At 55.1% G+C, this 24,169-nt stretch overlaps 2 gene segments (V, D, J or C); both read left to right on the forward strand.

The window, feature by feature from the left end:
• LOC102185461 overlaps positions 1-24,169 on the forward strand; it is a 133,371-nt gene that overhangs the window by 12,639 nt on the left and 96,563 nt on the right.
• Positions 974-24,169, forward strand: part of LOC102168903 — a 54,021-nt gene continuing 30,825 nt past the window's right edge. Inside the window, exon 1 of the C gene segment in view lies at positions 974-992.

Below are 24,169 nucleotides of genomic sequence, written 5' to 3' on the forward strand. Positions count from 1 at the left end.
TCACCAATATGATCTTTAGCTCTTTAGAAAAGGCTCTGTGTCTTTAAGATGCTTTAAGCTTTGTGCCTCTCACAGTTGGGGGCTGTAAGCAATTCTCAAGCTATAAGAGGTCCGGGGGAACCTGTTAGGCAAGCTAGAGAGTTATCAGAGGGGGTTTTAAGCCGAGACATTCTTTTGCAGGAGACTGAAGCCCTGAATTAACTTTTTCCAGAGAGTGTCAGAAAAGTAGAAAAGTACAATAAGGCAGGCAGATTCTTATTTTGGGGGGTACATGCTCAGGAAATACCAGGGGGAAACCCTGAGGCCTGATTCGCCTTGCCCATCAAGGCCTCTGCCGCATGACCTTGTCACGGGTGGGATTCCTCATGCTGGCTCCCGGCATTTTGTGGCCCAACCCACCAGACAGGGGAACGTTGGGTGAGGGGCTCCACGGCACGCAGGGCGCCTCCAGCGGGGGGGTGGGGGTAGCTCTCACGCAGGCTGAGGGGCTCAGGCCAGGACCCGTAGGATTGTCTGAGGGCCGTGACCACCAAGAAGCACAGGCCAGGTGTGGACCACAGGAGCTGGCTGTCTCCCAGTGAGATGCAGGACCCGTGGACCAGGCGTCAGCAGGGCTGGCTCCTGGGGCTCCGCGGGGAGTGCGCTCCTGCTCCTGGCAGTTCGCAGCGCCTGTTTGAATGTATTTCACTCAGAGCCTATCAACTGCTCACTTATATTCATTTTCAAAGTCGATGTTTAAGAAGTTTATCTGTCTCAGGCGCATTGTATCAGTGCATTGCTGCACTCTTTGATGAGTCACTCCTTCAAGGTGGTTGAGCTGAGGCCGTGCACACACTGCGCGCACGGTGGGTGTGCTCACAGTCGCAGCTGGCCGGCTCCCTCCTGGCGATGAAGCAGCTTTCTCAGTGCGGCACCTTTGCTGCAGGATGTTCAGGGCTGCCTTTCGGGCACCCATCCCAGGACAGCCTTGGGGTGAAGCGTGGGCATTCGCCGTGAGTTACTCTGGTCACACTACTAGCTGGGGGTCTGAGAGGGTGCCCAGTGGGGTGGGAGTCAGCAGGGCCCGGGACCGTCTGGAGGGACAGTCTCTGCTCTGAGTCCCCAGGCTCGCCGAGGCTGGGGGGTCTCCTGGGACTGCCCGCAGCTGGGGATGCACGGGCCTGGCTTCTGCCGCCAGGCCAGTGGGCAGGTCACAAGTTAGCACAGCGAAGGGATTCGGAGGAATCCGCCCAGGTCAGAGAGCCCACGGGACATGCCAGGGACCAGGTGCCGAGCTGTGAGCGGCAGGAGCCGGTGCAGGCAGACTTGCTGCCCAGGACGTCTGCACAAACCCCCTCAACTTAACATCTGGTTACTTCTTGATAGGCCCAATGTAAGTTGAAAGTAGTTTGAAATTCCATTTAATGTGCTTCACAGGCCAAACACCAGGGCTTATCTTTACCTGCCTTAAAAGGCTCAGAACACTTACATTAACTGACACTTGGGTAAAATCATCTAACTCAAGCCTTGTCATTGCTCCATTGCTCAGTCATGTCCACATTTTTATGACCCCATGGACTATAGCACACGAGGTTTTCCTGTCCATCACCAACTCCCAGAGCATGTTCAAACTCATGTCCATTGAGCCGGTGATGCCATCCAACCATCTCATCCTCTGTCATCCCCTTTGCCTCCTGACCTCAAACTTTCTCAGCATCTGATTCTTTCAAATGAGTCAGCTCTTCACATCAGGCAGCCAAAATATTGGAGCTTCAGCATCAGTCCTTCCAATGAATATTCAGGACTGATTTCCTTTAGGTATTGACTGGTTGGGTCTCCTTGCAGTCCAAGGGACTCTCAAGAGTCTTCTCCAACACCACAGTTCAAAAGCATTGATTTCTCAGCACTCAGCCTTCTTTATGGTCTATCTGTCACAACCATACATGACCACTGGAAAAACCATAGCTTTGACTAGACAGAATTTGTCATCAAAGTAATGCTTCTGCTTTTTAATATGCTGTCTAGGTTGGTCATAGCTTTCCTTCCAAGGAGCAAGCGTCTTTTAATTTCATGGCTGCAGTCACAGTCAGCAGTGATTTTGGAGAATAAGAAAATAAAGTCTGACACTGTTTCCATTTTTTCCCCATCTATTTACCCTGAAGTGATGGGACCGGATGCCATGGTCTTAGATTTTTGACTGATGAGTTTTAAGCCAGCTTTTTCACTCTCTTCTTTCACCTTCATCAAGAGGCTCTTTAGTTCCTCTTTGCATTCTGCATTTAGAGTGGTATCATCTGCGTATCTGAATTGTCAATATTTCTCCTGGCAATCTAGATTCCAGTTTGTGACTCATCCAGCTGGGAATTTCATATGATGTACTCGGCACATAAGTTAAATGTGCAGGGTGACAATATACAACCTAGACACACTCCTTTCCTGGTTCTGCGCCAGTTCATTGCTCCATGGCCAGCTCTAACAGCTGCTTTTTGACCCGCATCCAGGTTTCTCAGGAGGCAGGTAAGGTGGGCTGTCATTCCCATCTCTTTAAGAGTTTTCCACAGTTTGTTGTGATTCACACAATGGTTTTTACATAGTCAGTGAAGCAGAAGTCGATGTTTTTCTGGACTTCTTTTGCATTTTTTTTTCTATGATCCAGTGGATGTTGGCAATTTGATCTCTGGTTCCTCTGCCTTTTCTAAATCCAGCTTGTACATCTGGAAGTTCTCAAGCCTATGCTATTAATGGAAAGTGCAGATCGTCTGGTGTAATTTACTGAATACTGAACACAAAGAAAAAAACAAACAGAGCGGTTGTCAGGGTCCAGGGTGGCTGTGAGTGTGAGTTGCTCACCCTCCTGAGCACTGGAGGTCTTGGCTGCAGCCACCGCACTGCCCAGCTTCCACAGCAGAGGACAGACTGCATATCACCAGGTGGGAAAGATCGAAGTCGGAGATTCGAAGTGCGGTTTCTCCTGAGCGTGCATTGCTTTCACAGCATCATAAAGTCAGAGTAAACACTGAGTCATGAGTCAGGGACCTTCTGTATGAGATGGGTTTGTTTTTACATCAAGGGGAATCAGTCTTCAACCCCTACTCTGTGACACGTGAGGTCTATTTGTCTGAATTCCTCAAGTGACCACTGCCTAGCCCTCTCAGGTTGACTTTCCTTAAAGACTGTTTCTAGGAGACTGTTTCCCTGCTGTCCAATGGCTCAGGTGCTTCACATCCACAGGGACCACTTCCCGCGTCCACACTTAGGTGTTCAGTGAAGTTTGGGGTTCAGATGGTCGCTGTGTGCTAGAGAGTATCCTCTTTCTCAGCAGAACTTTGTAATAAAGACAGAATTGGGAGCAGGCTCAGATAAGAGGCATTTCCCGTGGTTTTTAATGAGGACATTTGCCAGAGAGCAGTTAGTCACCAGGACTCTTTTAGACTCAGGGCAGGAACTCAGGCCCACAGCACGTACCCAGACAGCCAGGCCCCAGGGACGTGTGCCCAGGCTCTCCTCTCCCAGAGAAGCCGCGCTGCCTGCTCAGCAGAGACAGGGCCTCTGTTTGAGGGAGGCAAGCGTGGCTCGGCCTATGAGATGCACTAGGGAAGTTAAGTCGCCAGCAAGCTTTTCACCCAGAGTGGAGGGTGGCGGTGACTGACGGCTGGGAGAAGGGCCGGCTGGGCCTGATGTGGAGATGGAGGCACCGGGCACCCAGGGGAAGGGGCAAGAAGGCTCCCAGGAGGAGAAGCGGGAAGAGGCTGGGAGAGGCGAGCCCAGCTGGTCATCGTCCGCAGACCAGGGGCTATAGCCGAAGCCACGGGTCCGGGATCCTACCCTTTTGTGTCAGAACCACTGGGCTTTCACGTCTGTGAGGGCAGCCCTGGGCTGCCCACAGCAGACTTGAGCTGGGCTGAGCTGGGCTGGGCCAACCGGGTGAGCTGGGCTGAGCTGAGCTGAGCTGGGCTGAGCTGGGTTAAGCTGAGCTGAGTTAGGTTGATCAGGGCCGAGTTGAACTGGGCTGAGCCAGGTTGAGCCAGGCTGGGCTGGGCTGAGCTGGGTTGAGCTGAGCTGAGCTGGTCTGAACTAGGTTAAGCTAAGCTGAGTTGGGTTGATCAGGGCTGAGCTGAACTGGGCTGAGGTGGTTTGAGCTGGGCTGTGCTTGGCTGAATTGGATTGTCCATGGTGGGCTGAGACAGGTCCGGCAGAAAGGCACTGCCTGGGCTTGACTTGGGCAAGCTGATGAGGTGCTTTGGGCTTGCTTAACCTCTGCTGAGCATGGTGGGTCTAGCTGGACTGAGCTGGCCGTGCTAGGCTGTCCTGGCCAACACTGGGCTGACCTCAGTGACCTAGTTGTGCTGAGGACTGACAGGGCTGAGTGTGCACTGGTCTCACCAATGGCCACAGACCCCCGGGCCAGACCCCAAGTGGCTGAGCCACAGGTAGTGAGGGTGGGCTGGCAGGGCTGAGTGTGCCCTCTGCTCCACTGTCCCAGAGAGAAGGTGGAGCTGCCCACACCCCCGACCAGCAAGACGCCTCTCACCCCCGCTTCTCTTGTGTCCTCTCTCGGGTCCCCAGAAAGTGAATCTCACCCGAAAGTCTTCCCCCTGGTGTCCTGTGTGAGCTCCCCGTCTGATGAGAACACGGTGGCCCTGGGCTGCCTGGCCCGGGACTTCGTGCCCAATTCTGTCAGCTTCTCCTGGAAGTTCAACAACAGCACAGTCAGCAGCGAGAAATTCTGGACCTTCCCCGAAGTCCTGAGGGACGGCTTGTGGTCGGCCTCCTCTCAGGTGGCCCTGCATTCCTCAAGCGCCTTTCAAGGGACGGACGGCTACCTGGTGTGTGAAGTCCAGCACCCCAAGGGAGGAAAGCCCGTCAAGACCACAAGGGTGGTCCCCAGAGGTGAGCTAGGCTCCGCCCATGGCCGAGGCCGGGCAGGGCCAGGGGAGCCCAGCCCACCCCTCCTGTCTGCCTTGCAGCACCCCCCCAGGGCACAGTGCACTCTGACCTCACCTGCCCCCTGCTCCTCTAGTTTCTGCATCAATTCTGACCCCGACCACGCTAGCACCGTCTCTGAAATCCAGGTCAGAGGGCTCCAGCAAAGCCGTCACCACTCAGAGCAGCCCAGGTGAGCAGCCCCATCCGTGCACAGCCCACGCACATCCATGCATACCTGTCAGCCCGCCCCTCCACTGCCATCTTCAGGCAGCCCTCCATGACTTCCCCGTCGAGTCTTTAAGTCACGCCTTGAGCCAGGAAGGTGGGGCAGTGAACTCAGGGGCACCGACTGCGGGCCAGGCCTGGGCTAGGCACTGGCAGATGCCGCCTAGGCCTCTGTGTGGCCCTCAGCCCCTCATGGATGGGTGAGGCGCCCAGATCACACTGGGAGGAGCACGGTGAGAGGGAGGCCCACAGGCCAGCTCGGGACTCCCCTGGTCCAGCCCATGCATGGAACTGAGTGTGAAGCTGAGACCCTCACAGAAGCAGTGCCGCCTGCCAGGCTGCCCTACCCCCACCTGCACCTGGCTCCAGCTTCTCTGAGTGCCGGGTGCCCAGCTGGGGCCCAGAGTCACCCCTCACCCTGGATGCACCCCTGGCCCAGAGCAGGAGCCGCTGGAGGGAGCTGGGCCATTCCCTCACTGGCCCCTGGGCTGCTGGCGACCCTCCAAGAGGCCACCATGGCTGTGATGTCTCCCTGGGCGGCCCCCAACCCAGCCTGCGGGCCATGATGCCCACAGTCTAGGGCAGAATCTGCCACCGATGTGCACGACCCCTGGGTGTGGGCTGACCTGGTCAGGCACACAGGGCGGGGCAAGTCAGGAGAGAGGTGGGCCCTGCAGATTAGAGGGTCACCTCGGGGTCGGGGGGCACTGTGCACAGCCCAGCCCTCCCCGAGCATCAGCCTTCAGCCCTGACCAGACTGCTGCAGCCAAGCCACCCACCCAGCAGCCTTGAGGAAGGGGGCCGAGCTCCATGAGCACAGGCTGAGCCCTCCTGCTCCGGGGCTAGACTGCCCTCCCATGGGGAGTGACCCTCCTGGGGCCCAGGGCCTGCTGACCACATGAGCCCAGCCCTCCCCTCAGGGCGTGGCTCCTGACCCAGACACAGTGCAGCTTGAGCACAGCCTGGAGGCCAGATGCATCGTGAAGCCAGATCCCTGCAGCCGGGGCTACCTGTCCAGCTCTGCAGCTGGGGCTGGCCTGTCCAGCTTAGAGGGATGAACCAGGAGGAGGGACAGACAGAAGCCCTGTGTGGTCGCAGCACGGCTTCAAACATCTGCTCTCTGGGCCTTTATAGAAAAAGTTGCTGACCCCTGGCTGTCAGAGACCCATGGCCAGTGGCTCACGAGTCCTTCTTGCCATAAGCTGTGCTGCCGATGGTCACGAGGGTGGCCCCCAGGCACTTAGCGTAGATACTCGCAACCAGCAAGCGGGCAGCCAGGGTCCCACCAGGACCAGAGCAGAGCCGCAGACGCTGACAGAGGCGACCCCCAGACGATGGCCACCCCTAGGGCTGAGGATGTTGGGAGGCCTCAGCCCCGGCTGTCTGTGGCACCTGGAGGAGACCCTGACTCCCCCCACTCTTCACAGTGCCGGCCACCAGCCACAGCCAGACAGAAGCCCGGACACTAGCGTGTCCAAAGGACCCCTGCAGAGGTCAGTCCCTTGGGACAGAGGGGGAGAAGGGCAGAGTGCTTTCAAGGGCACCGGAAACAGCCTGCTTGCAAGAGAGACCCCAGCCCAGTGGTGGGCGGACCCCTGCCCTCTGCACTGCTGGAAGCAACAGAGTCCGGGGGTCCATCGGGAGAGGGCGGGCCTGGGGCTGGGCGGGTGCCCCTGGCCAGCCCTCAACCCCCCTGCCCCCCAGCCAAGACCACACCTCTCCTTGCCTCCCCACAGAGTGTCAGAACCACACCCAGGCCCCCAGCGTCCGCCTGCTGCCCCCGCCCCCGCAGGGCCTCTGGCTCTCGGACAAGGCAGAGTTTACCTGCCTGGCCATGGGGGAGGCCCTGCAGGATGCCCGCTTCTCCTGGGAGGTGAACGGGCAGCCCCATGCCGGGGCCGTGGAGGAGAGACCCACCTGGCACATGAACGGCTCCTGGAGCCAGAGCAGCCGCCTGGCCCTGCCCAGGTCGCTGTGGGCCTCAGGCTCCAACATCACCTGCACGCTGAGCGGCCCTGGCCTGTGGTCACCAGTGACCCTGACGGCACAGAGAGAGCATGGTGAGGGCAGCCGCGGGCCCCGCAGCACCCCGGCCACCTCCTTCCCCCGGGGACCCACCCCCTGGAGCTCCAACTCACGAGCATACCACGGCTTCTCCCCACAGCTGCCTCAGTGCCCGGCAATCTGACCCTCCGCACTCTGACCACGTCTGGCCCCTTCTCCCCTGCCTGGCTCCTGTGCGAGGTGTCCGGCTTCTCACCTGTGGACATCCTCCTCACATGGCTGGAGGACCAGCAAGAAGTGGAGCCTTCCCAGTTTGCCACAGCGCACACCACAGCCCAGGCTGGGCACGCCTCATTCCACACCTGGAGTGTCCTGCATGTCTCCAGCCCCCTGGACCATGTGGGGTCCACCTACACCTGTGTGGTCAGCCACGAGGCCTCCCGGACGCTCCTCAATGGCAGCTGCAGCCTGGACACTGGTGGTGAGTCACATGGGCCCAGGGCTCCATCTGAGCGGCCGGGACACAGGGCAGGAAGTGGAGGGGCAGCCCCAGAGGTGCCGGGCAGCAAGGACTCGGCCGCTCCGTGTCGGGGGCCCCAGGGCTCTGGAAGCCCAACAGCTGCCCTGCTGGCCCCGGACACATGTCCACACGCTGCATGCTGGTCCAGGAAGGGCGAGAGATGTTGCCCACCCCCCACAACCCAAGCAGCCATTTCCCACCAAGATGTGCCCGCCACAGGGCACAAAGCAGGGGCCTGCCCTGGGCTGGGGGTGAGAGCGGCCACCCTCAACAGCTGCCCTCTGGGGGCGTCTGAGGCTCCCCAGCTCCCAAGCCCCCCAGCCTTCGAGGAGCCCAGTCAGCACCCGGGAGGCCAGGTATGCCCAGGCCTGGGGGCTGGACTTGGGCTCCCAGAGGGGTCTGGTTCGCACACACCCACAGCAGCCCCTGACCATAGGCCTCCTGGAGGAACACAGGGCCAGGTGCCACAGAGGAGGGGGTCTAGGGGCCCGGAGCTCTCCCTCCCCTCTGAGGTGTCCTCCCCCGACACCGCAGCATGCAGCCCAGCCCCGCAAGACTGCGGTGGACACACCGGTCAGGGAGGTGGCAGGACTCACGGGCCGGCAGGCGTCCAGGCCGCCCAGTGCGGGGGCTGGCAGGGAAGGTGTCCGATGGGGCCCAGAGGCAGTGGGCACTGGGAGAGAAAGGCTAGGCTTGCCCAGGGTCCGGGACCTAGCCTGCAGGCCTGAGCTGCTGTGGGCCCCACGCCGAGTGGGGCAGACGTGCAGACCACAGCCAGGCCCTGACACCTCGAGAGAGATGGGCTTGGCAGGCTGCACCCTGAAGGCCACGCAGGGTGCCCGGGGGGCCACCAGAGCATGCCCCCCCCCACCACGCACCCCACAGCAGGCCCCCCCACCCACTCCCCCACCCCACACACCCCGTAGGGCCTCCTCCTGTAGACCCAACCCACCCCCACCCCGGACCGGCCGCCTGACAGAGCCTGGGCACCGCACGACCTCGAGTCACAGGACACTCTGCACCGGCCTCCCCCAGAGGCTTGACCCAAACCTCCCACTTTCCTGTGGGGACCAAAGCTATGTCCAGCAGCCAGGGCCATGCTCTATACAGGGCGAGTGGCAGAGGCTGTGGGAGGCCTGGCCAGACCCCAGGGCCCGTGGAGGGGTGGAGGGAAAGCCCCACTCCAGGGGCCACAACCAGCACCAGCCCCGGCCCCAGAGCTGACCAGCCGCCGGGCCTTCCTTGGTGGTCCCTCCTCCAGACCAGAGGAGGATGGCCAGAGCCGCTCCCTGTAAGGCAGCCGGGTCTCCACAGCCGGGACGGCAGCTCCTCCTCGCTGGGCCAGCTACCCTCCAGCTCTAGCAATGCTGCCTGAGGGGCCTGCTGCTTTCCTTGAAGGACTCCCATGCCCTCCCCATCCCGCCCCGTCCACCTGCATCTGAAGGCTACCCCTCCGTCTCGGTTCCAGGCCCAGCCCACCACCACTGCCCTCTTCTCAAAGGAGGCCACTAGCAGCTTGGCCCAGGCCTGCAGCTGCGGTGGTCATTTTCACAAAGTAGCAGCTGGAAGGCTCCCCCTGGGGCCCCTGGCCTCTGCTTCCTGCTCCTGCTCTGGGGCCCCAGGCTCCTCAACCACTGGCCCCGTCTCCCGAAAACCTGCGTCACCCCGGCCCCCCAGACTGTGGCCAGGGCCCTCTGCCCTCTGTCATCACAGAAGCCAAGCTACCCGCCTAAGTCCTGTGCCCCTCGAATCGGCACCTTCTGTCCAAAGACCCCATCCCAGTCCTCCTGCCCAGGGCTGTCCCCTTCAGCCCACCCTCCTTTCAGCTGCCAAGGTGACCTTCAAACACCCATCACAGTTCTGCTTCCACTTAGGATGTAGAAGCTTGTAGGTCAGCCACTCATGTGGTAACAAAAGGTCAATGCCAAATAAACCATAAAAATCATGTTCATTTAAAGTCTCAAACGAGCCGAGGACTCAGTGTCCAACTGGCCCAAATTCCTAGGTCAGAAGAGGCTGCTGGCAGTTATCCTCATCCTCAACACAGGTGGACAGAGGCCTGGACATCCGTGAGACAAGAGGGACGTGAAGGAACCAGCCAGGGTTTAGTTCCCACACAGGCTGGCCCAGGATGTGGGTACAGGCAAGCCCCTGAAAAATCCCCTGGGCCCACTGACCCTCCACCCAGGGATTCTGCTGCAAGCAGCCCCTGAGAGCAGGTGGGGCCACAGCCGGAGAGGCCCAGGCTCAGAGCCATTCCCACCAGGAGGAGGAGCCTCACCCCACTCCCACGCCGGGAGCCAGTAGCCAAGGAACCCACCACCCAGCCCAACTCAACTCCTGGTGAAAGCACAGCTCCTCAACCTCCCTGCCCAACAGAGGAGAGTGTGCGCTCACTCCTCGGAAAGTATACATGCGTCATCGACTTCACGCTCACTTTATGTCTGTGCACCGTGTCCAGCGTGCAATCAAAATACCCTCGGCGTGCAAAGAAGCAGAAAACCTTCACCTGCAGTCAGAATGAAAATGCCAAATAGAGCTAGACCATGGGTGACCCCGATCTCGGAGCTGAAAACAATTGCGATTGTGCTCTCGGCTTAAGCTCTGTGAGTGGCTCCTGTTGCCTTGAGAAAAGCGTCCTGCCCCGCGGTTTCATGGGCTCTTCCCAAAGGGTTGCCCGCTGGCACGTCCTGCCCCAGCAGAGACGGGCGAAGGGGCGCGGCCTTGCCCTCCTGCAGTTCTTCCCAATGTGGCTTATCCAACCCGAACTCTTTCCCGCCTTCTCATCCCATGTGTCTGAGAAGGCCTCCCTGACCTCCATAGCTGGGCCATGGGGCATCCAGGGGGTCCTGTCATCGCATTTAGCCACCTCACCGACCCCCAGACCACTCACCCCTGCATTCCATGTGTCTAGAACAGGTTCCTTCAGGTTCTCCATGGCAAAGGGCTGCTGCCTTTGAAAAATTTTCCAATGAATCATGGATCCATACCTTTGTAGAACACAATATGACCTCATTAGCGGAAAACTGAGGCAGACAGAGACCAAGACACACTGCTCTTCCACCACTAGATTCCACAGAGGGCGAGCAAGCTTCCACGCTTACTTCCTGTGCCGGGACCAGTGGCTCCTGGACGGCAGCCCTGCAGACCCCACCTCCCGCAGCTCTGGTCGGGCTCAAGGCGGACCCCCAGGGAATGAGTGCTCACGGAAAGAGGGACTAGGAAGTGCGGGCCGGGTGATGGGTCCCGGGACTTAGCACTTCCTCCCTGCCCCGGGCCCTCCCACTGGACTGAAGCACCGCTCCACACGAGGGTTCTGAGCTGGCCGGCCCGTCCTGCCCCAGCCCCGGGTCCAGCAAGACTGACTTCTGATGCACAGACTCGGCCCTGGCTTAAAGCCTCTAGTTCCCAGCCTCGGCCTGCCCTGGCCTCCTGTGCGGCCCCTCGCCAGCTCCCCACTGCAGGACGCAAGGCTCCCGTCCACTCTCCCGACTCAGAGCCCTCATGACACCGTTCCTTCTGCTGGAACACCAGCCCGGCCTCACCTTTCACCCTCACACAGCAGCTGCTTCTGCGAGCGGCTGTCGCTGCAGCCTGCAGGGTGGGACCTGAGGATCCACGTCGGCACTGGGGCTGCCTACCCGCCGCCCGCACTCATGCTGGCAGGAAGGCCGGCTTCAGGCCGTCTACCCCACCGTGCTGTGTGCCCCATCCAGCTCTGTGCCCCGTTGGGCCCTGCGGCCCCTCTGTGCCCCGTCCGTGCCCCGCAGGGAGAAGGTTGTTCACATGGGGCCCCAGTGCCAGTGGTGCCGTGTGGGGGCCTGTGGCCGTGCCCCTCGGGCAGACCCGTCGTGGTCAGCAGCCTGCCGTGTGCTGGAGTGGGTGTGGCCGAGGCCTCAGCAGTGCCCGCTCCCCCGCAGGCCTGGCCACCTGGCCGCCCTGGAGCCAGGACGAGAGCAGCGACGACAGCGCAGATGTGGAGGACGCCAGCCCCCTCTGGCTCACCTTCCTGGCCCTCTTCCTCGTCACTGTGGTCTACGGCGGCTTCGTCACCTTCATCAAGGCAGGTGGCCCAGGCAGGCGGGGCCCTACGTCCTGGGCCAGGGCCCCTAGGGTGGGCCAGGGTTTCTGAGGGAGCCGCTCCCTCAGCCCTGGAGTAGGGCAGGTGCTAGGACCCACTTCCCAGGGCCATGGGGAGGTGGGGCCCCCAGCTCGGCCGGCCAGGGGCCCTGGGCCTGGGAGCCCCGGCCCCTTCCTGACCCGCAGGCTCTTGCTGCAGGTGAAGTAGCCCCGGAGAGCAGACGCTGGCTCCGCATGGAAGGACCCGGCCTCCACGCGGCCTGCTGCTCCCAGAGGGCAGAGGAGCCCACGCTGGACCCCACCCTGCGCACAGAGGCCTTGCGGCCCCACACTCAGTCCACCACAGAGCCCAGCCCCCAGCCCAAGAGGAGGGCATCATGGGGCAGAGCGGAGGCCCCCAGCTGGCCCTGCAGCCCCAGAGCCAGTGGTCTCGGCTGCAGCCCCTCCACCTCCCCGCCCACCATCTGCCACATAAAGAGCCTGGTCCTCCCTCCTGCCTCCCATTTCTGTGGCCCAGCCCTCAGACCTTCCAGGTGAGAGCACCCAGGAGGCCAAGGGCAAACACCTGGGCAGGTCCATGCACACAGGAGAGGTGGGCAGGGTCGGGCACACAGCAGGAGGCTGCCTCGGAAGGAGGATGCCAAGCCTGCTGCACTGAAGGGACTGGGCACTCCAGCTGCGTGTGTCCACACCTGCGCACACGGGTGCGCACGCATGCAGCCCTCACACGTGTGCACCTACAGGTGGGGCCACACCCTGCACACAAGCACACCCACGGGTGTGCAGACACAGACAAACGCGAGGCACATGCCTGTGGGCACACATGCGAAGGTCTGCACGCACACGGGTTCACACTCAGAGACACGAAAGCACATGTGCCCCCGCACCACTCAGGTGTGCGTGTGCACGCCCACACACCAGAGATGGCCCTAAGCGGTGGGAGTGGGAGAGGCTGGGCACACAGAGTCCCCATCAGACGGGGAGGAGGCACCCCTCACGCCCCTCACGGAGGGCAGAGTGTGGAGGAAAGCACTGCCTGAAGGGACTTGGAGAAGACGCTGGCACTGGCCAGCGCCTGCTCACTCCTGGCCCTCCTGCTGCTGTCCAGAGTTCCCGCGGCAGGCAGGTGTGACCCTGGGCCCAGGCAGGGAGGCCAGTGTGGCAAACACCCTTCCTCGGTGCTGGCCTCGGGCGGGTCCTGTCTGGCCTCCCCTCTCAAACCAGGAGGAGGGCGTCCTGTCTCTGGCCAGCCCCAGTGCTGGACACGGTGTCACTCCTCTTGTCGGCTCCAGACTCTACACCATTCATTCCCCTGCTCACGGGCTGGTTCCCCTGCTCACTGCTTGGTTCTGATTCTCCCTGCTCACGGGTCGGTTCCCCTGCTCACGGGTCGGTTCCCCTGCTCACTGGTTGGCTCCCCCTGGTACTGGTCTTCCCCCTTGGCCCCCATCCAGCCCCCACACCTGGCATATGGCCAGCAGCACCTGTCCGCAGCTCCTGCTCGTCTCTCATCCTAGTCACGGACCTTACTCCATGTGTCAGGCCTGGAGGTCAGCAACGTATCTCACTCCCAATACACCCAGCACCACAGTTCTAGAGAGCAGGCCGACCCGCCCTAAGGACACCAGTCCTGATCCTGCAGCCTCCAAGTCAGGGCTGAGCTTGGCCTCTGAGACAGGACAGGGGCCTGGGACCTTGGCCTGGAGCCATCCCCAGGCCCTCACAGGAGGAGGCAGGGGCTGGCCGAGCAGAAGGCCTGAGAGGCGGACGCAGGACACAAGTCTGCCGACTCTGAGGGTGCAGGAGGGGCCGTGAGCTGGGTTGCAGCTCTGAGGGCGAAAGGGCCGATGCAGAGCCTCCCTGGGGTCTCTGGAGGGCAGGCAGCCATTACCATGCTCACCAAGGCCCAGCGAGGCTGTTTCAGACTCGTCCCCTCACCATGTAGGGAACAAATGTTTGCAGTGATTTGCTGCAGCCACAAAAATAAAGACACCAACTGTCTCTCCAGATCAGCCCTTCCCACCCAAGGCCATTAATTGCTCCAGGCAAGGCTGTGTGTCCTCCTGGCCAAGGGCCCTGTCCTCCAAGGGCTCAGGTGCAAACCCTGGGAACTGATTCCCTTCCTCGTGGCAGCCCGTTCCAGGGGAGCCGCAGACCTTGCCCTCTGCCTGTAACCTCCACCAGGAAGCCGCACTTGCCGCCATTGCAGACCTGCTGCCCTGATGGGGGCAGTCGCCATGCCTGTGGGTCCTCGGAGGCTTCCTCCGGTCAACCACCCACCCACTGCCCTGTGCCCTCTGTAGCCCTCTCCTTCTGGCAGTGAGCAGCCCTGTCTCAAGATCTCAGATGAGGCCTCAGCTGGTCCACAGCCAGAAAGTGCCTCGCAATTATCAGAAGCTCATCTGCAGGTCCTGGGCTCCTTGTGGTACCCCCTCCCTGCCCGGCCTCCTGTCCTGCTGCCCCTGCCTGCTCCCTTCCATGCTGAGCTCTTTGCTCCCCCCCTTCCTGCACATTCTATGGGTCACACACTCGTCACACCAGTAGGTCATCTCTTTATCCCAGAAAGCGAACCCCAAGAGCACAGGGTCTCGTGATACTCCGTGTGAGCAGAGACCATGTGTGGCAGATGCCAGCAGGTACGCATGGAGAGACGGAGACCAAGGGCCACCATGTCCCTGCCCGACCAGAGTGTCCCCGTAGTGACGGCCCTCCTCAGACCGCCCCCTCGCCCACTCTTCCCGTCTCAGTGAGTGACCACCTGCCAAGTGGGCCCGAAAGGACACCTCGAAGTTGTCTCCAAAGCTGGGCTGAAGCTGCTCCCCAGCCCACAGCCAGCAGGGTCTTTCCAACCCTACATTCGTCGGGCAACCCCTGCTCAAACCCCACCGTGGGTTCCTGTTACATCAGAAATGGGATAGGGCTTCCCTGGTGGCCCTGCAGTTAAGAATCGGCCTTGCTTCAAAGGGAACATGGGCTCAACCCCTAGTCGGGGAACCAATACGCCAGGCAGCAACTGATCCCGCAGCACAAGCAGAAAGTCCATGGGCTTCAGCGAAGACCCGAGGCAGCAAACTAGAAACTAACAACGCAAGAGAAGGAAAGCTAAAATCTCACATCCGGAGCCCCACACTGGCCACGCACCCTGCTCACAGCCATCCACGCCTGGTGCCGACTTTCCACATGTGTCCCCACCTCTGGGGGCCCTAGGGGCTGCCTGCGCCAGCCTGGACAGTGGGACTGGCAGTTCTAGCGCCTGCAGCCACTGAGGCCTGTGTGAAGGGAGGAAGCAACGTCTGGCCAGAGGGCTGAGGGTCTCAGAGCCTCCAAGGAAGACTCGCTCGTGGGCCCCAGTGGCCGCTCCCCAGGAGCCCCCGTGCAGCCTCATGCCACCCCCCACGGTCCCCAGGCCTACGCTCCTGGCCCCACCCTCCCAGGGGCTCAAGCCCTGGAACCCCACCTGCAGGCCCTGGGAGGCCGGGAGGGCTGTGGGGCCCCAAGGCCCACAGATGTGACCCCTGAGCCTGCGGGCGCCAGTCTGAGCCAAGAGGTCTGGACTTGAGCTCTTTTTTGTCCAACAAACACTTTCACAGAATGCCTCAAAGCACAGCATGAAGTGAGCTTTCACCCACAAGCTCCCCACATCCCTCCGAGCACCAAGCTCCCCTAACCACAGGAAAGCGCACCAGCCGCTCGCCAGCAGACTTCCCCTTTCATCTGCCCGGAGGCCTATCTGAACGAGACAGGTGCCCCGGGGCCTCCGCTTGGCCAGCATTTCCCTTCCCGGCACTACCACGGCCCCAGGCTCCACTCTGCCGTGAGCAATGGGGCCATTACCCTCTCACTCTACAGCCTGCCTGCCTGCACACCCTCCTCCAGGGCCACGAACGTCTGTTCCCAGCCAAGGCAGCAAACAGCAGCCATCCGCCCTCCCTCACCTAAATCAAGGCCTGACAAGCCTGGTCCCAGGGTGTGGGAGCCACTTCTCAGCCACCTGCACAGGGTTCAACTGCCCGCCCATCCCTTGGTGTTTGAGGGGAACAGTCTCAGCCAGTCCTGCTCCCCAAGGCTTGTGGACCGAGGCCTCCCCAGACCTGGGCGTGAGCCCACCTGCACACTCCAGCCAGGGCCCACGTCCGTTCCTGGCCCACGGCCAGGCCCATGTTGCTGAGTTTATTCTGGATGACTTGTGGTGGGACAAGACCTCAAAAGAGAGCCTGGAGATGGAAGAGCAAAGAATCGGGACCCCTGCTCTCACCATCAGGACAAAAGCAAGGTCAGGACCAGCAGCATCAATGCAAATCAAAACTCAGACCAAAGGAAACGATGGGAGACTATTTACGTTCTGCTGGGGTAAAGAGGCGTTTTCTCAGAATGACACCACAGCCAGGAACTTTAAAAATAACATTGATAGATCTGCTGACAGAGAGAGAAAATTTTAATCTATAAAGAGAAACTCACAGTAAGCAAAGTTAAATGCTATGAGAGACAGAGTGGCTGAAGTGTGTGACCTGAAAAAGTCTGTATCAGTCAGGGTTCTTCAGAGAATAAATATCTGAGACAAACAGGTGAGTGTACACATGTACATTGATATAAAGATATAAGGGAGAGAGATTTTAAGCAACTAGCTGCCCAGAGACCAAGGGAAGAGGTGGTGCTACAGTTTGAGTCCAAAGCTATAATTCCTTCTTCCTTGGGGAACCAACTGATTAGATGAGGCCCACCCATGTGGAACAATCTGTTTTATTCAACATCTACTGATTTAAATGTTAAGCACATTTTTCAAACACCTTCATCCTTTCAATTAGTGTTTGATCAAATATGTGGGTCCTGTGAACTAGTCAAGTTAATCCACAAAATTAACCATCACACAGTCCAACTAAATAAACATTGAAATAAAACGAATGGGAGAAACTTCGAGTAAAAGGTTTCAATGGAAGGTAGAGAGTGGGAGGCCACTTCCAGTGGGTTGTAAACAGCAAATAACCAGTAAAACACATGAAACTGTCAAAATTCACAAATAACCAAAGAAGATTGGCTTTCAACAATGAGCCACCCATGCGAATGGCAGCTATTCATGTAGACCTACTGCGTGCCACACAGGTGTTGAGATGGAAACACACGCGTTGTGACCACATGTGGTGCCGCTGCCTGACAGGCTACAAATGACACAGTTAGGAATCAGCCAGCACCTATGAAGGGCGTGGGGCCAGGCAAGGACGGGCACCCCAGTGCCTGGCACGGTCTTAGCAGAGGCAGGCTGTGTGCAGGTCTGGGTGGCACATCCGGGCACAAGGAGCAGAAGGAGAAAAGGTCTGAGGAAGACACATCTTCCAAGTACAAGGGGTGGTGGGAAGGCCAGCGGGGCCAGCTGAAGAGAGAGGAGCCTGCGGAAGAGGGGTCAGAGCAGCCAGGCCACACGGGGCAACGCCAGCACTCTCGAGCATTAGGCTTTGTTCTGGGGCGACGGGAAGCCCCTGGAGGCACCTGGGTGGGGCGGGGTTTTCCAAACTGTCACTGGAAAGCAGGCTGTGCAAGAGGGACGGGGGAAGCTCAGGGGCCCTCAGGGGCTGCGCAGAGGTCCTGGCAGAAGTGTAGGAGGAGGTGGGGGACGTGGAGGGAAGAGAAGCCCTCAGATCAGGAGTGAGCCTGGAGGTTGGGCCACGGGTCTGCAGAGAGAGGACTGCTCCCACTGGGCCTCCTGCCTCACAGCATGAATGCAGTGCCATTTGCTGAGTGCCAGGAAATAGATGGGGAAACAGTGGAAACAGTGTCAGACTATTTTGGGGGGCTCCAAAATCACTGTAGATGGTGACTGCAGCCATGAAATTAAAAGACACTTACTCCTTGGAAGAAAAGTTATGACCAACCTAGATAGTATGTTGAAAAGCAGAGACATTACTTTGCCAACAAATTTTCGTCTAGTCAAGGCTATGGTTTTCCCAGCAGTCATGTATGGATGTGAGATTTGGACTGCGAAGAAAGCTGAGCGCTGAAGAATTGATGCTTTTGAACTGTGGTGTTGGAGAAGACTCTTGAGAGTCCCTTGGACTGCAAGGAGATCCAACCAGTCCATTCTGAAGGAGATCAGCCCTGGGATTTCTTTGGAGGGGTTGATGCTGAAGCTGAAACTCCAGTACTTTGGCCACCTCATGCAAAGAGCTGACTCATTGGAAAAGACCCTGATGCTGGGAGGGATTGGGGGCAGGAGGAGAAAGGGACGACAGAGGATGAGATGGCTGGATGGCATCACCAACTCGATGGACATGAGTTTGGGTAAACTCTGGGAGTTGGTGATGGACAGGGAGGCCTGGAGTGCTGCGATTCATGGGGTCACAAATAGTCGGACATGACTGAGTGACTGAACTGAACTGAACTGAGGGTCAAAAATTCTCCTTTCAGCAATGTGGGTGTGAGCTGCCTATCAGAGGTCCAGGAAGGGATGCTGGGTGGGAGGTTGTGGGAGCCAGGACTTTGGGGCTCAAGATGAAGTCAGAGGTGGAGGAGCTGGGCTGGGGCCCTTAGTTCACAACAGAGTCAACACAAAGAGCTGCCTGGAGGTCACGGGGAGCAGGGGCAGGGATGGAGGGGAGCCTGCAGGGTGAGGCAGCAGCCTGAGAGGGAGGGTAACAAGGCAGAGCCCCACCCTGTCCCTGCTCCTGATGGGTCTGGTCAGAGGCCAGGGGAGTGCAGTGGGCTCCCAAGTGCAGTCTCTATAGCAAGGTGGCCAGGATGCGGCTGGACTAGGTGGGCTCAAGACCTGAGAGCAAGGTCTGCCGACACAGCCTAGCCATCCCGCTCTCACCAAACACAGAGCTGGCCTGTAAAGCTCAACATCTGCTGGGCACAGATAAACTGCTGAATACCAAGGCCATGGTGCCAAGTCCTCTGATAGCACTGCAAATGAGGAAGACGTCTCAGACAAGGGGGTAAAAAAAATACCCCTATATGACTCAAGGGTTAAGTCAAGAGCAAAATAAATTACTTAGTAAATTGACATTGGTAAAAACTAAGAAGTCTGGCCACACCGAGTTTTAGGATGTAGATCCAGAGAATCTTTCAAGCATTGCTTCTGGGAAGTCAAATTGGGAAAGTCAGTTTGGAAGAAAGCTTACCATTGACTTCAAATGTTGCATGTTTTGAGCGAACCCTTGTTTCACTCCAGGAAAGACATGCAATGTATAGTTGGGCCAGATAGGGCTCTTTTAGGAGTCCTGGACCACTGTGAGCAACACAGAGTAGAGAGTGTGAAGAGCTAGACTCTGCACAACTGCGGGAGAAGCTAGGAGATAAAAGATCTGCATGCCCACTGTAGAGTCATGGAGCTCACCAACCAAAGGCCCTGAAGGCAGTTGATGACAAGGTCTGAGGAGGGCTCTTGCCTCTGAAACGGGCAGAGGGTCTGAAGGTGCCACACTTCATCAGGGCAGGCAGTTGGAAAGGAAATCTGTCTAACGTAACCATTTGGAACTCTGGAGTCTACTGAAGGCTTCAACTTCCAGATGAAGACTTGGTGGCACACTGTGATGAATTTTGGTCAGGTGCAGAAGCTAACCAGTCCCCAGCTGCAGCCACATGGTGGGCAGCTGGGCATGGGTTCCTGGAATAACTTGCACATAGCTTACAGGGGCCAGGAACTGGGCAAAAAGGATGCAGTCTTCCAAATATCAGAGATCTATGCTGCAGTTGCTACTTTCGATCACAGTGTGTGTGTGTACTCAGTCCTGGCCAACTCTTTGCAACCCCATGGGCTGTAGCCCATCAGGCATCTCTGTGCATGGGATTTCCCAGGCAAGAATACTGGAGCGGGTTGCCATTTCCTCCTCCAGGGGGTCTTCCAACCCAGGGATCAAGCCTGTGTCTCCTGCCCTGCAGGTGGCTTCTTTACTGCTGAGCCACTGGGGAAGCGTAGAGGTGCTTATAAAGAGGACGGTGGCCTCTGCTGCTTTACCTTCCCCCAGTTCTGTAAGCCCCTCCCCCCCGGCTGAGGTGGCGTAAGGGGCTGGAGCCCTCTTTTCCCCAACCCTTACCTTTATTCTTCCTGTTTCCCTTTCGGGAACCATCAAAGACTAAGACATTCAAAGGCAACAATGTATTTAGGGAAAATTACAAAGTGGACATGCATGTCCAGGAATGGCACAGGCTCAGAAAACACCTGAGAAGACGGTAACTCATACTTCAGGATAGTCATTGGCACAGAGGCAGCCTACAATAATAAAAAAGAAAAAAAACCCGAAACAATAAACCAAACACTAACAAACAAATTTCAAACCCTGGAGTGGTAATACAGGGATCTGATTTCCAGAGTCACCACATTATTATTTTCAATTGCCAACCTTTCAACCAAAAAATTACAAAGCATACCAATAAACAGGAAAGTATGGCAACTCAAAGGAAAAAATTAATCAACAGAAAATGTTTCTGAAAAAGATTTGATGGCAAGTCTATTAGATAAAGTCTTTAAAATGGCCATCTTAAAGATTCTCAAAGACCTAAATGAATACGTGAAGAAAGTCAAGAAAATGATGTCTAAACAAAATGAAAATGTCAGCAAGGAGCTAGAAAAATTAAAAAGAAACCAAAAAGAAACTCTGAAGAAGAAATATGGAGAATAACTGAAATGAAAGATTCAAGACGGATTTGAGCAATGACTCTTTGAGAGAAAAGAATCGTTGAGCTAGATGATAGGATAGTGGAATTACCAATTTCTGCATGAGGAACAGAAAGAACAAGATTGAAGAAAAGCAAACAGAGGCTAAGAGACAGGAGACGCCAGGCGGAGATGCCAAGTGGACCACCACACACCATGGTTGTCCCAGAAGAAGACAGAGAGAGTATTTGAACAAAAGGACTGAAAACTTCTGAAACTTGATGGAAGACATGAATATAAATATCCAGGCAGCTCAATAAGCTCCAAGTTAAATGACCTCAGAGACTCATACCAAGACACATTATAATCAAATTTCAAAAATCAAAGGTAAACACAGAATCTTGAAGGCAGTAAGACAGAAAGAAACATCACATATAAGGGCTTCTCATAAGCTTGTAAACATATTTCTCATCAAAAACATTGGAGGCCAAATGGCAGTCAGCTAATATATGTGAAGTGCTCAAAGAAAAAGCCAGGCAGCCAAGAATTCTGTATCTAGCAAAACTGTCCCTCAATAGTGAGTAAGAAGTTAAGACATTCTCTGATAAAAGCTGAGTGAGTTGATGACCATTTAACCTGTCTGCAAAAGTGTCCAAGGGAGTCCTGCAGAGCGCAGTGAAAGAACACTACACAGTACTAGAAGCTGTAGGAAGAAGTAAACATCCTGGAAAAGGTAAATACATGGGCAAGTGCAAAAATTTGTATTTTTATAACCGGAGTTTGTAACTCCACATAGTAGTAGCAGCGTTAGTGTTCAGCCATGTCTGACTCTTCACAATCCCACAGACTGTAGCCCACCAGGCTCCTCTGCCCATGGGATTCTCCAGGCAAGAATACTGGAGTGGATTACCATTCCCTCTCCAGAGGATCTTCCTGACCCAGGGATCAAACCCCGGTCTCCTGCACTGCAGGCAGATTCTTTACTGTTTAGGCTACAGGGAAGAATGTAACTCCACATACTGTTTTCTATTTAATACATGATTTAGGACTAGTAAATTTTAATTAGTCTAGAAACTAATATTACTGAGACTTTGACTTATAATTCCATGTGCTCTTTATCATATAATTTAAAAGAGTCATGGTTCCTAAACTAATACAATATCATATATCAATTAGATCTCAATAAAGCAGGGAAAAGAGAGACTAATACATTTAAAAGAATTCTTACATTGTGTGTTGAAATATACAATGTGCAAAGATGTGATTTTGTGACATGGACAATCAACTGAGGGGAAGAAGAGTTTGCATGTTATCGAGGTGGGGGTTGTTCATTGCTGTTGCTTACCATTGTTGTTCAGTCCCTCAGTGTATCCGATTCTTTCAGACCCCATGGGCTGCAGCACACCACTCTTCCCTGTGTTGCACTATCTCCCAAAGACTGCTCAAACTCATGTCCATTGAGTCGCTGATGCCATCCAACCATCTCCTCCTCTGTCACCCCCTTCTCCTCCTGCCCTCAATCTTTCCCAGCATCAAGGATTTTTCCAATGAGTCAGCTCTGCACATTAGGTGGCCAAAGTATTGGAGATTCAGCTTCAGCATCAGTCCTTCCAATGAATATTCAGGACTGATTTCCTTGAGGATTGACTGATTTGATCTCCTTGCTGTCCAAGGGACTATTAAGAGTATTCTCCAGCATCACTGTTCAAAAGCATTGATTCTTCAATGCTTAGCCTTCTTTATGGTCTCACATCTGTACATGAATATTATGGAAAAACCATAGCTTTGAATATACAAATATATATTCCAAATATATATGGAGTCCCAGAAGAAGAAGACAAAAAGAAAGACCGTCAGAGAATACTTGAGGAGATAATACTTGAAAGCTTCCCTAAAATGGGGAAGGAAATAATCACCCAAGTCCAAGAAACCCAGAGAGTCCCAAACAGGATAAACCCAAGGCGAAACACCCCAAGACACATATTAATCAAATTAACAAAGATCAAACACAAAGAACAAATATTAAAAGCAGCAAGAGAAAGACAACAAATAACACACAAGGAGATTCCCATAAGGGTAACAGCTGATCTTTCAATAGAAAGTCTTCAGACCAGGAGTGAATGGCAAGACATACTTAAAGTGATGAAGGAAAATAACCTACAGCCCAGATTACTGTACCCAGCAAGGATCTCATTCAAATATGAAGGAGAAATCAAAAGCTTTACAGACAAGCCAAAGCTGAGAGAATTCAGCACCACCAAACCAGCTCTCCAACAAATGCTAAAGGATCTTCTCTAGACAGGAAACAAAAAGGCTGTATAAACCCGAACCCAAAACAATAAAGTAAATGGCAACGGGATCATGCTTATCAATAATTACCTTAAACGTAAATAGGTTGAATACCCCAACCAAAAGACAAAGACTGGCTGAATGGATACAAAAACAAGACCCCTATATATGCTGTCTACAAGAGACCCACCTTGAAACAAGGGACACATACAGACTGAAAGTGAAGGGCTGGAAACAGATATTTCACACAAAAGGAGACCAAAAGAAAGCAGGAGTAGCAATTCTCATATCCAATAAAATAGACTTTAAAACAAAGGCTGTGAAAAGAGACAAAGAAAGACATGACATAATGATCAAAGGATCAATCCAAGAAGAAGATATAACAATTATAAATATATATGCACCCAACAATTATAGATATATAGGTGCACCACAATATGTAAGGCAAATGGTAACAAGTATGAAAGGGGAAATTAACAATAACACAATAATACTGGGAGACTTTAATACCCCCACTCACACCTATGGATAGATCAAATAAACAGAAAATTAACAGGGAAACACAAACTTTAAATGATACAATAGACCAGTTAGACCTAATTGCTATAGGACATTTCACCCCAAAACAATGAATTTCCCCTTTTCCTCAAGTGCACACAGAACCTTCTCCAGGATAGATCACATCCTGGGCCATAAATCTAGCCTTGGTAAATTCAAAAAACACTGAAATCATCCCAAGCATCTTTTCTGGCTACAATGCAGTAAGATTAAATCTCAATTACAAGAGAAAAACTATTTAAAATTCTGACATACGGAAGCTGAACAACACGCTGCTGAATAATAAATCACAGAAGAAATCAAAAAAGAAATCAAATTATGCATAGAAATCTCAATTACAAGAGAAAAACTATTTAAAATTCTGACATATGGAAGCTGAACAACACGCTGCTGAATAATAAATCACAGAAGAAATCAAAAAAGAAATCAAATTATGCATAAAGAAAATGAAAACACAACAACCCAAAACCTGTGGGACACCATAAAAGCAGTGCTAAGGGGAAGGTTCATAGCAATACAGGCGTACCTCAAGACACAAGAAAAAAGTCAAATAAATAACCTAACTCTACACCTAAAGCAACTAGAAAAGGAAGAAATGGAGAACCCCAGAGTTAGTAGAAGGAAAGAAATCTTAAAAATTAGGGCAGAAATAAATGCAAAAGAAACAAAATACCATAGCAAAAATCAACAAAGCCAAAAGCTGGTTCTTTGAAAGGATAAATAAAATTGACAAACCATTAGCCAGACTCATCAAGAAACAAAGAGAGAAAAATCAAATCAATAAAATTTAAAAAGAAAACGGAGAGATCACAACAGACAACACAGAAATACAAAGGATCATAAGAGACTACTATTAGCAATTATATGCCCATACAATGGACAACGTGGAAGAAATGGACAAATTCTTAGAAAAGTACAACTTTCCAAAACTGAACCAGGAAGAAATAGAAAATCTTAACAGACCCATCACAAGCACAGAAATTGAAACTGTAATCAGAACT

Source organism: Capra hircus, chromosome 21 (genome assembly GCF_001704415.2).
Source record: "Capra hircus breed San Clemente chromosome 21, ASM170441v1, whole genome shotgun sequence".
In the NCBI taxonomy this organism is placed as follows: Eukaryota; Metazoa; Chordata; class Mammalia; order Artiodactyla; family Bovidae; genus Capra; species Capra hircus.